Genomic DNA, 11,945 nt, shown 5'->3' on the forward strand with positions numbered 1-11,945 from the left:
GAAACCATTTTGATGCCTTGAGGATAATGGCTTTAGCTGCAGCGGAGCTCCATCAGAGTTCAAAGTACTGCTTAAAAGACACATGTCAGGATACTGAACCTTTGTCCTTTCCTCCCATCATCATGCCTTCCCAGTGCCAGAGCAAAACCCCCCAACCAACCGCTTGCCATGTCCACAACTACTCCCAAGTTGTGGATGAAGAGCTGGTCATCCTGACTGATGACTCCACCGACACCAAGTGAGAGAAGTCCACAGAGAAGGCATGCTGATGAGAGGAGGCTGAGTGGAGGGAGAAAGAGTGCAAGGCAGAGTGCAAGGCCAAGCATGAGGAGGCCAAGAGGCAGAAGGTGGAAGAAGAGAGACTGGAGGCAGAGTGGAGGAAGAGAGCAGAGGAGGAAGAGGAGGCTTGAAGGAAGAAGGCAGCAGAGGAGGAGGCAGAAAGACAGAGGCAGAGGGCCCGGGCCAGATGGGATGAGGCTGCACAAAGGTGAGTGGCAGAGTACCATGAGTCAGGCAGAACTGACTTGCAGCCTCATTTTTCTTAGACTATGTGGCATGGTGTATGATGTCAACACCACCCAGAGGGTCCCAGGGACCTCTGTGGTGGTCACTGTGACCAGGCAGCCCCCCTGCACTTGCTGTGTAGTGAGTCTAATGGCAGGACAGTGCAAACCAGGACAAGGCAAGACCAGGGCCTGCATGCCCTGCCACAAGAAGAAAAAGGTGTGTAGCTGGACAAGGGAGGATGTGGTGGTGGGACCATTGCAGAAGAGAGTGGGAACAGGGAGTTCCCGAGGGGAGAAGAAGAAGAAGCTGCAAGGGAAGGGGAAGGAGAGAGTGACAGAGATGGAAGAGGCAGATGATGAGTGGGAGGTAGGCAGAGAAGATGAGAAGGAGCCAGAGACACTGCATGAGGAACCCTCAGGAGTGGGGGCCTCCTCCTGGTGGGCAGAGTGGGAGTGGGAGTGGCAGCTGCAGGCTGCAGAGAGGTACAGGGAGGCACACAAGACAGCTGTGACCGCCTTCAAGAGGATGGCAAGGGCAGCAGAGCAGATGGTGGAGGCTGCAGAGTGGACAGCCCATGAGTGGGGGCTGTACTGTGAGTGGGTGGAATGGGTGGAGATGAGGAGGAGGGAGGATGCGCATGAGGCCAGGATGGCTGAGTTCGAGTGTGCAGGAGGAGGATGGAAAAGGCCTCAGTTGGAGGCAGCAGAAGACAGGAATGAGGAAGCAGATGAGGGCATGGAGGGGGACAATGAGGAGGAGGAGGAAGTTGGAAGAGAGCAGGGAGGTGGTGGAGAACAAGCAATGGAAGAGTAGGGTAGTTTTATTTTTAGTTTGTATGTTTTTGTACTACTATGAAATAGACTTGTAACCTTGTTTGTGATTCTGAGAAGTGAAACAGATAAGTGGAGAAAACTCTAAAGTACTTAAGGGAGTTTGGTAAGGGGCAGAGCTGGCCCACAGAGGAAGGTTGTATGGGTGGAGTACTATGGTGGAGGTTGACATGGGCCAGGTTTGTGCAGATATTGTTCATGGAAAGCAGAGACTATGTCAGAAGTGTGACCTAGCTCAGTTGCAAGCAACCAAGAGGTTTCTTTGTCAGTGTTCTCATAACCAGCCCAGCAGACTAGATACAGGAGTTGACAGTGGTGGTGATGGTGGTCCACCTTAGAGTTGAGTATCTCTGATACTTCATACTCAAGGTCACCATCAACATCCACTGGTGGAGGCAGAGGTTGTTGTCGGTTTGGGAAAGGGTTAGCCACTGTGGCTTCCAGTTGTGAGACATGGAAGACTGGATGTACTAAGCACATAGAATCAGGGAGCTTAAGGGTGATGGAGTGCATACCTGGCCTGGCCAAGATTGTGAATGGACCTAGGTACTTTTCAGAGAGTTTTTCTGCAGGATGAGTGGAGTGGAAGTACTTGGCTTTGATGTAGGCTTGCTCTCCAACCTTAAACCCAGGTGGAGGTATGTGTCTAGCATCTACTGGACCCTGATAGCACTGCTGAGTGGCAGACATTTTGGAGTGGAGGAAGTCATGAAGGGTGGAGAGCTCAATGACATAGTCATGAGCCCTTGGAGAGGTGAAGTCTTGGTCAGGGACCACAGACAGGTTTGGGTGGTATCCTTTGTTAGTGAAGAAGGGAGAAACCCCAGTTGTTGCACTTGGTGTGTTGTTGAAAGTGAACTCTGCTAGAGGTAACAGCTCAGCCCAGTTGTCTTGTTGGTAGTTGCAGTAGACACAAAGGTACTGCTTGAGGGTCTGGTTTGTTTGCTCAGTCTGGCCATTGCCTTCTGGGTGGTAACCCAAAGTGAAGTGAAGATGCATTTCAAGGGCCTTTCCTAGAGAATGGAAGAAGTGTGAGATGAACTCAGGACCTCTGTTGGAGGTGACATTAGCTGGCACTCTGTGCTTGGAGAAGACATGGGTAAGGAAGAGCTTAGTGAGTTTGGCAGAGGTGATGGAGTCATGGGTGGGGGTGAACACTGCTTGCTTTGAGAGGCAGTCCACTACCACGAGTATGGTGGAGTAGCCATCGGAGTTGGGGAGGTGTTTGATGAAGTCCATGGAGATGGAGTTCCAAGGTCTCTCTGGGATGGGGAGTTGCTTCAGTAGACCATAAGGGCAGTGATGCAGAGTTTTGCTCTGTCCACAGGCAGTGCAGGACCTGATGTATTCTTTCACATTGGAGTGGAGGTTATGCCCACATGTAGTCCCTGAGGATGAGTTCTAGGGTGCAGTTTTGCCTGAAATGGCCTGCTAGAGGATGGTCATGCTTGAACCAAAGCACTTGAAGGCAGAGGTCATCAATGTCAGGGACAAAGATGCAACTGTCAAGGCAGAGTAGACCATTGGAGTCCAGGGACCACTGAGGCTTAGTTGGAGTTGGAAGATGGCTGGCAGAGACAGGGTTGGACAGTAGGGTGGAGGTGATGTTGGAATGCAAGCACTCAACATCAAAGACCATGGTGGCATGGAGCACAGGTGCCATGAGGGTAGTGGTATGGAGGGACAATGCAAGTTGCTCCTGTGTAAACATAGGGCAGAGATTGTGAGGATTTACCTGCATGTAGTCCCTATCCCCCCCATCATCATGTGAGTGCATCAGGTTCAGCTCCCAGGCAGCCAGGTCGGGAGCAGATGGAAAGGTTAAACTGTGAAAGGTACTCCAACCAGCAGGCCTGTTGACAAGTGAGGACCTTAGGGGTGGAGAAATACTCAAGGTTTTTGTGGTCTGTCACCACATCAACAGGTAAGGCAGAACCTTCTAGGTAATGCTGCCAATGGTGGAAAGCCTTGAAGATAGCCAACAGCTCCTTGTCATGGGTATCATAGTTGAGTTCTGGTGCAGCCATGGTGTGGGAGTAGAAAGTGACTGGGTGGAGTTCACCATCAGAGCAGGTGATTGACAAAATGCCAGCAATGGCATAGTCAGAGGCATCAGTTTCAACTGTAAGCAGAGCATCAGGAACCCAGTGTGTGAGGACAGGAGTGGAGCTGAAGGCATCCTTCAGGTGGAGGAAGGTGGAGTGACACTCCTTGGAAAAGTTCCAAGGAGCACCCTTTTGTGTGAGGTGAGTGAGCAGAATGATGATGTTGGAGTAGTTGTTAATGAATTGTCTGTAGAAGTTTGTGAAGCCAAGGAAAGACTGGATGTCTTGCACCTTCCACAGCTTAGGCCAGTCGCAGACTGCCTGAACCTTCTCAGCAGACATGGTGAGACCAGAGGGAGAAAGAACATAACTGAGGTACTTGACGGAGTTGGAGTGAAACTCACACTTCTCTGGCTTGGCATAAAGACCATGCTTTTGAAGGTGGCAGAGTACCTCTTTTACATGTTTGTGGTGCAACTCCACATCCTGTGAATAAACTAGGATGTCATCGAGGTATACCATGACACAGACATTGAGCATGTCTGCAAAGATGCTATTAATGAATCACTGGAAAGCTGCAGGCACATTAGTCAGACCAAATGGCATTACCCACCACTTGTAAGAACCATAACGAGTGCAGAAAGCTGTTTTCCATTCATCTCCATCTGCAATGCAGACCAGATGATAGGCATGGCAGAGGTCAATCTTGGTATAGACTTTAGTGCAGCTTGGGGAGTTGAGTAGGTCAGAGATGAGCAACCCCATGTAGTCCATTTAGTCACAACATATAGGTAGCCTGCATGCCAAAATGCCAACACTTATATAGACCCCATGATGGGCCCATCTAAATAGATTAGCCATGACACATGGACAGGCCTGAGGGCCTATAGTGAGAGCAACATACGTATGGGCCCATAAACACAATTCCACAACATATGGGAGGGCCTGTGGAGGGTAAGGATGCTGCAACATATAGACAGGCCCTTGACCAAGTAAGTATGCTAAGCTACTGTAAGACATGGACAGGCCCACCTATTGTATCATGAAGAAGGTCACAACATATGGATGGGCCTGCCTGTCATATGCTTTATAGGGTCACAACATAAAGAGGGGCCCATCTATGATAGATTACAGAGTTGGCAACATATGGAAGGACCCATCTTTGGGATAATATACCCCTGTCACAACATATAGATGGGCCCATCCATAGCAAGATGTACACCTGTCACAACATAAGGACAGGCCCATCAGTAATATCATTGACAGCATCACAACACATAGACAGGCCCATCAGTAATGTCATTTATAGTGCCACAACATATGGATGGGCCCTTTTGTAATACCATTTATACCATCACAACACATGGGCAGGCCCATCCATAGTAAGATGTACCTGTTGCAACATAAAGACAGGCCCTTCAATATATATCATGTACAGGGTCACAACACATGGATGGGCCCATCTAGTAAGATGCACCCATGTCACAACATAAAGACAGGCCAGTCAGTATTATCAATTACATTGTCACAACAGATGGATGGGCCTGTCTAGTAAGATACACCCCTGTCACAACATGAGATGGGCCTGTCAATAGCAACATGTATGCCTGTTGCAGCATAAAGATGGGCCCATCAGTAATATCATTTACAGTGTCACAACACATAGATGGGCCCATCTAGTAAGATGCACCCCTGTCACAACATAAAGATGGGCCCATCAGTAATATCATTTATAGTGTCACAACATATGGAAGGGCCCATCTAGTAAGATATGCCTCTGTTGCAACATGAGATGGGCCTGTCAGTAAAATCAATTACATGGTCACAACACATGGACAGGCCTGTCAATAGCAACATGTATGCCTGTTGCAACATAAAGACAGGCCTGTCAGTAATATCATTTACAGTGTCACAACACATAGACAGGCCTGTCTAGTGTTGAATCTGTGGCTGTGCTACAACCCAGGGATGATCATTGCATTTTCAGGTTCAGCACTGGAGCATGGGGTGGGAGCTGTAGATGGTGACAGAGCATGCCTGGTGTACTACATGCATGCCAATGTACATCAGTCAGTGCACATTCCCATGTGTAAATCACTGTGGATGGATGACCTACTACCTAGACCAGTTGCAACTGGACAACTGTTGATTTGAAGCTGCAAAATTTAATGTAAGATTTAGTAGGCGATGTGGATCTCATATTTTATGAGGATATGCTGGCTCTTGAACTTTGGATGGGTGGTGTTGCCAAGATTTTGCAAATGGGTGGGTGCTTTGACGTCATAGATTGGGCAGGTACTCAGAGCTAAAGGGTGTGCATCATAAACTGCAAAAAAAATAAACCTACTCAGGCCATCATGCAGATGGGTGGATTGTTGGACATCATGCAGATGGGTGGGGGTTCAGACATCATGCAAATGGGTGGGGGTTCAGACATCATGCAAATGGGCAGCATCTCATAAATGATCAACATTCACAGCAATGTATATTCAACCAACACCACAGTCAAAAACATGTAAACTATTGAAGTGGCATGCCCAACAACCTGTGCAATGCCCACCACCTAGTGTAGAAATGGTCAATTTGTCGACCCTGACCATAGACAACATCGGCATATTTCCAAATATTTTCAATGCAGTAGTTTACCTGCTCCTCGATATGGCCATCAAGACAGTCTGTGATTGGCGCCTCAGGCAATGGCCATAAGCCCTGGGCCATCATCAACTATTTGCAGCGATGAGAATAAGCAGCATACCTTAAAAGAATCCCAGGCTGTGGAAAACAATCCCTTGCCTTGCAATCTTTGAGAATCTGCTGCATATTCCTCAAAATGATATAGCCACAAAGGGAATGCAAAGCCAGAATTGGGATCAGCTGCATGTGGGGTCCAATGTGGGACGATGGTGCTGATATTGTCGATTATGCTAAATGCGCTAAGGGAAATTAGCTGCATTTGATCACAGAAGCTAACCTCATCATCTTGGTGTCTGAGGTATGCATGGTAGCACACTGGGAGGGGAGGAATATAACTGGCATGCAACACCATCACCAGAATCAAGCTATTAAGCCGATTCTGAAGGAATTATGTATCAGTCCCACATCATGAAAAATTGATGTAAAACCTCCCAAGTCCATTGCTAGGTTTGCAAACCAATGTGCAGGCCATCCTGTGACATTGGCAGTCTGCTTCAGATGTACAGAGGCCACCTTGATCTGGCATGCCAAGTAGAGGATACCCATCTCTACCACAGACTTGCGAGATGGGTGTGATTGGCTGGCAATGAATGGCTTGGGACAATTTTCAAAGGTGGAATGTGGATAACAAATGACTTCCATCAAATCAAGCATATTGATGAGTCAAAGGCCCTGAGAGGCTGCACCATACTGGTCCCTTGCAGCTGTGCCCAATTCTCTCACAATGGCATTCACAGCCTGCACAAGGTGCCTATTGAGGGTGGGATTGAATGACATGTCGCTGGGAGTGGTGTTTCCACAATAGCGAGATACTGTGGCATGTAAGGTGTGCAGGACTAAAATTATCAATGTCAAAGGTGTATCAGATTAAGCTCATGCCCATACCTTGATTGCAATGTGGACCAGGTTCCATTGTTCCATTTGAAGAGATTGCTGTGTGGATGGACGTTCACCTACATAATTGATGGATATCACTGATCACATGAATAGAACCAAATGAATGCTCACCATTGCATATTTCCTTGAAAAGATCCCTCATCTCTGATCATTTGGGCATGCCAAAAGTCAAATGGTTTGTGCCATTGTCCTCATCTGCTGCCAAGTCAAAAGATTTGACAGGTACATTTGAAATGAGTGGGGGAGGTGTTGGTTCCCTCATATCCTGCAATTGAGCAAGCAGGTTAGTTGGAGAATCAGGTTGAGGAGATTGGTCCCTCAGATTCAATGATTTGTGGGTGATGGGCAGAGGAGATGGTTCCCACACATTCTGCAAGTCTGCCAGAAAATTGACCTGCATAGTAACATCTTGTGCAGGTGTTGAAGACCTGTCCATCCTGTTTAATTTCTCGTGCATGACTGGCAGTGCCAATGGTTCCCATGCATTCAGCAATGGCTCAAGTAGATCCATGTTCATACCATCTGCTGGGGGAGCAGTTGGTTCCTGTTCATTCAGGAACCAATTCATCAAGTTGTCTTGTGGATCTATTACTAGAAAATTAGTTTGTTTGTTAGCTTGAAGGGTGATTGTGCCAACTCACCAGCCACATTTCCACCCTCTGCCAGAGCAGTTGGCTCCCTTTCCTGCAGGAACTGATCCACCAAGCTTTTGCATGAATCTATAGCAAAAGAATGTTTGTTGTTTAGCTTGGAGAGAAATCATGTTCACTCACCAGCTGTGATATCCATGTTCAACCCTGCCATATCCACCCTTCCACTTGAGACAATTGGTGGAGGGGTTGGCTCTCACAACTCATGCAGTTGTACTAGCGTCTCCTCCAGATTTTTGGACTGCTTCACATGGGAGCTAGATTGCCTTGGCTCAATTAGTCTTACATTAGCTGTGGATGGCTTAGGTTGCTGGATCCAACAATGAAGACAACCTCACCTTGACAATGGAAATGAACTTGGCAGGACTGTTTGGCAGACATATTTGACAATGATGGGTTCACTGATAGCTCAATGATCAATCAAGATTTAAACTTGTAGGAACAATGGTGAGAATATCATTCACACTGTGGGAAGCAAGGTTGGACAATGGCAGATGGAGCCAAATTTTGGGTAACAGCAATACATGGGAGATGAGCAGCAATATCTCCCTACATAGATAGCTACCAGTCACTTCCACATGGCCAATACATAGACCTGTCCTGCTCAGCTCTCAGCTCAATTGTTGTGCTCAACCATCCTGCTTAACTATCCCTCTCTCTGATATCAAAGACACCTCTCACAACCACCATGGTGTCATGAGCTACTGTACATGCCATACACTTGTATTCTAATGTGTCACACTAGGCTAAGCACTCTATAGACCATACACAAGTTCCAAAAAAGGTTTCTGCTCTGACTGTTTGAGGGATTTGAACAACTACTTCTGCTTCTGATTGCTGCCATGTTTGCTCGTGTGCAATCTCTTTGCATCAGGAGATGGAACATCTGCATCTGGCCTTGCAGGGGCCTTTCTGACATGAGGTGACTTCCAGGTGCTCCCAGGGATGCCCTGTTTCACATTTGCAGATGCTGCATTGGTGGTCACAGATCCATTATGGTTGGACTTGGATGAGTATTTGGCCCCAGGTTGATGTCAATTCATGTCTGGCTCACTAGATTCTGACAGAGCCTGCTTAATATACAGTGCAAACTTGTTAGCCATAACAGCTGATTCAACATGACCTGAAACTTGCCTGGTGTGTGTGCTTCAGGGCAGATTTCAGCTTTCCACCTTTTTTTCTGCTCATTGACCCCTCCTCAGTTGGGTGGTCAGTGAAAGGAATGCTCTCCAATCCATCTTCATCTGCATATTCTGAGTGGTCCTGTAGTTCAGTTGTGTACTCATTCCCTGAGTGCAGATCAGGGTTTGCTATGAATACAAGTTACAGCAGGAAGCTCACTATTCAGGGATGTTGCCATTTTCTTTGAATTGGATAGGGTGGGCAAATAAGTGTCTTCATCAGCTTCATCATCAGAATCATGGCCATTGCTTTCCTGCCCATTATAGTCAGTTAGTGCTTTATTTTGCAGATGATGCACCAGGGTCTTTGCATGGGCTGGAGGTGCAGAGAGCCACTCACTATGGGAACCATCAGCTGGTGGGGGATTTGAGCTGGGAATGAGAAGGGAATGGTGTCTTGGCATGGTTTTGCCTCCCACCAGATACCTGAAGACCAGAATCACATTAGCGCTGATCTGTTGTGCATGAAAATCACACATGGCACACCTTTTTAGTGGAGGGACCATCTGTTCCAACATCACTTGCCTCAGCCTCGCTGTGATCATCCAAACTGTCATCTGCACTGTCGTCCACACTATCATCTGTGCTATCATCTGCCACTCCCTCTTCCTGCGCTTTACCCTTGCCCTTGACATTTTTCCTTCCAGGATTCTTTTTGCATTTGGGGGCAGGTGTCTTTCAGTATTTCTGCTGCCTCACAACCTGGAGGGGTGCCAAAGTTCTATCCACTGGTGGCTGCAGCTTGCCAGATCAATTGATCCATTTCTGAAATCCAAACACATCATTTGGATGGGATTCCTGTTGCTTGCACCAAAAGGACAGCAGCTGGGTAGCTGTTGTCATCCACATGTGACTTGGGTTGTGGTCAAAGGTAAATCCTTCAGGAAGATGGTGGGCTGCTATCATTTCTGCTTGATGATGACCAAAATTCTTGAATGGCACTGCTGATGAGGGATTTTTGCATGCTAATCCTGATAGCACTCATCAGAGATTGAGGACACTAAATACTCTGGCCACTCACAGTAGTGAGCAGTCACAAATCCTGTGAACCATTTTTTGTAGTTGGTCCTGGCTAAGGCCCGTGATTTCTCCTATCCAAATCTCTCCATCAGCATTTTTCACCAATTTCATGGAGTCAACCTTGCCAGTCCTCATTGCTTTGGCCACTGTCTTTTTCTGAGCATGTTCGGGACTTGACTTGCCATCATGCTCAGGCAGTGTTCCTGGTTCCTCAAATGTTTCCCCAAGGTACTCTTCACCAGCTTCCTTCCAGTGTGTGGACATCATTGAAGGGGATTCCATCTGTGATTTCATTATTGAAGTCCATACTGTCATTGCATGAGTCTTACCTAGACCTAGAGGAGAATATGGTGGACTCACATGCATGCCTGTATAGTTCCCTCCTCATTTTTCCACCCAGCCATACACACTATGCACATTCCACAATACCTCCACATCTCCATCACAAAGTTTTGGACATACTTGTACCCATACTTGGCTGCATTCCTGGGAACCAGGATAAATTGAAGACTGGGAAGTTGACCTCATACCACTGCACCTTGCTTTTGTCTCTGGCATGGGGCCTTCCCACCCATTCCACCTTTCTGCTATATCTTCAGCTGCAGCCAATTGTTCCTCTGTCAGGTCATCCTGAATAAAAGCCATCAATGCATTCTGATACTGTTGGATCTGCTTGCTTCCATGGGTATCACCTTCTTCTACTTCATTTTTGCAAGCTTCTCCTGTATTTGCTCTTGGTACAGAGTATTTGTAACTGGATCTAAGGGTAATGCAGGGCTTCTTTGACCAGAGGGGCTTTTTCAACCAATCTTGTATTAGCTACAAGGGTGCTTTGAATTGTGAGCATCCAAATCAGAACTTTTAGAGCATACCTTGCACTTGGTCTGGACTTTGCTCCCTCTCAACTCCTTGTTCCTGTCCAATTCACTGCATCTCCTCCCATATGGATAGCAGAACTGCAGGCTTCTTCTTCTTCCCTGCTTGCCTCCATTCCTGGTGTTGGTGCCCAAGGATCTCCAACTCTTCCACTTCAAAACTTTCTTCCTCCCTTTCCCCACATCTGATGGTTCTATGTCTTGCTCACCATCAGCATCATCTCTTTCCATCTGATCCCAGGCATCTGATTCATACTGGGACTCCATGGAGTATGATGTGGTATGATGTATAATGGTGTATAATAGATGGTTGGCTACTAAGTTTTTTTGTGCCCTTGTTTGGTCTCAATGCATTTCAGTACTAGTGTGGTCATGCCAAGGAATTTGTTCAGACCTCTGTGAAGTGACTGAAATATCCAATCAGGCTGATCTCTTTGACAGGATCCTGCCCAAAGGCAGATTAGCTCCCAGTTTGCATCTGGGCTGTCAGTTGGCTTGCCCAATCATATCCATACTTATATTGATACCAAACATCTTGTTTCACCTTCATCAGCTAATATAGCATCCAAATTCACCATCATAATCCAGGCAAAGCACCCAGGTAATGTTGCAGCAGGAAGGGAATGTGTGGGCAGGGATTGAGCAGTAATAAGAAGGCAGCACCATGCATTGTGCAAGGCCAGTGTAGTTGCATTTGTATTTATGCCCTGATATGTGTTAAGGTACTGACATTGATAGAGCTAAATGATAAAGCAACTTGCACTAGTGGTAGCATTTCTAACAACTGACCTCATACTGTGAAATCAGCAACCTCCAGATGGCCAAGGGAAGCACTCAAAAGGGTATGAGAATGATTGGTCCTACCCCAGGCCATTGGGTGAAGCAGCTGGAAGTCAAGACTCAGAGAACTGGAGGTAGATATAGATCGTGATTGGTAGAAGTCATGATCAAACAGCCAGATCCAACAACCCCTGTCCATTCTCCCCAATCCTCACCATCCAAGCATTCAAGGTCTCGCTCCCACAAGTACTTTGATGCATGGGCAGATTCAGCCTTTGAATGGACATGAAAGCATGAGCCCACTGGTCCAGCAACTGATGTTACTGTGGAAAAGGGTATGCAGCAGTTTGCCAACCTGAAAGTGGACTTCACATGGTGTGTCAGACACAGAACAATTACATCCATGCAATGGGTTCCACAGAAGGGGGAGTTCTTGAAGATACTCCTGGAGCTGGAAGCCTCCCCA

This window comes from Pisolithus orientalis (genome assembly GCF_024613125.1).
Source record: "Pisolithus orientalis strain OTSU chromosome Unknown F5J12scaffold_20, whole genome shotgun sequence".
In the NCBI taxonomy this organism is placed as follows: domain Eukaryota; kingdom Fungi; phylum Basidiomycota; class Agaricomycetes; order Boletales; family Pisolithaceae; genus Pisolithus; species Pisolithus orientalis.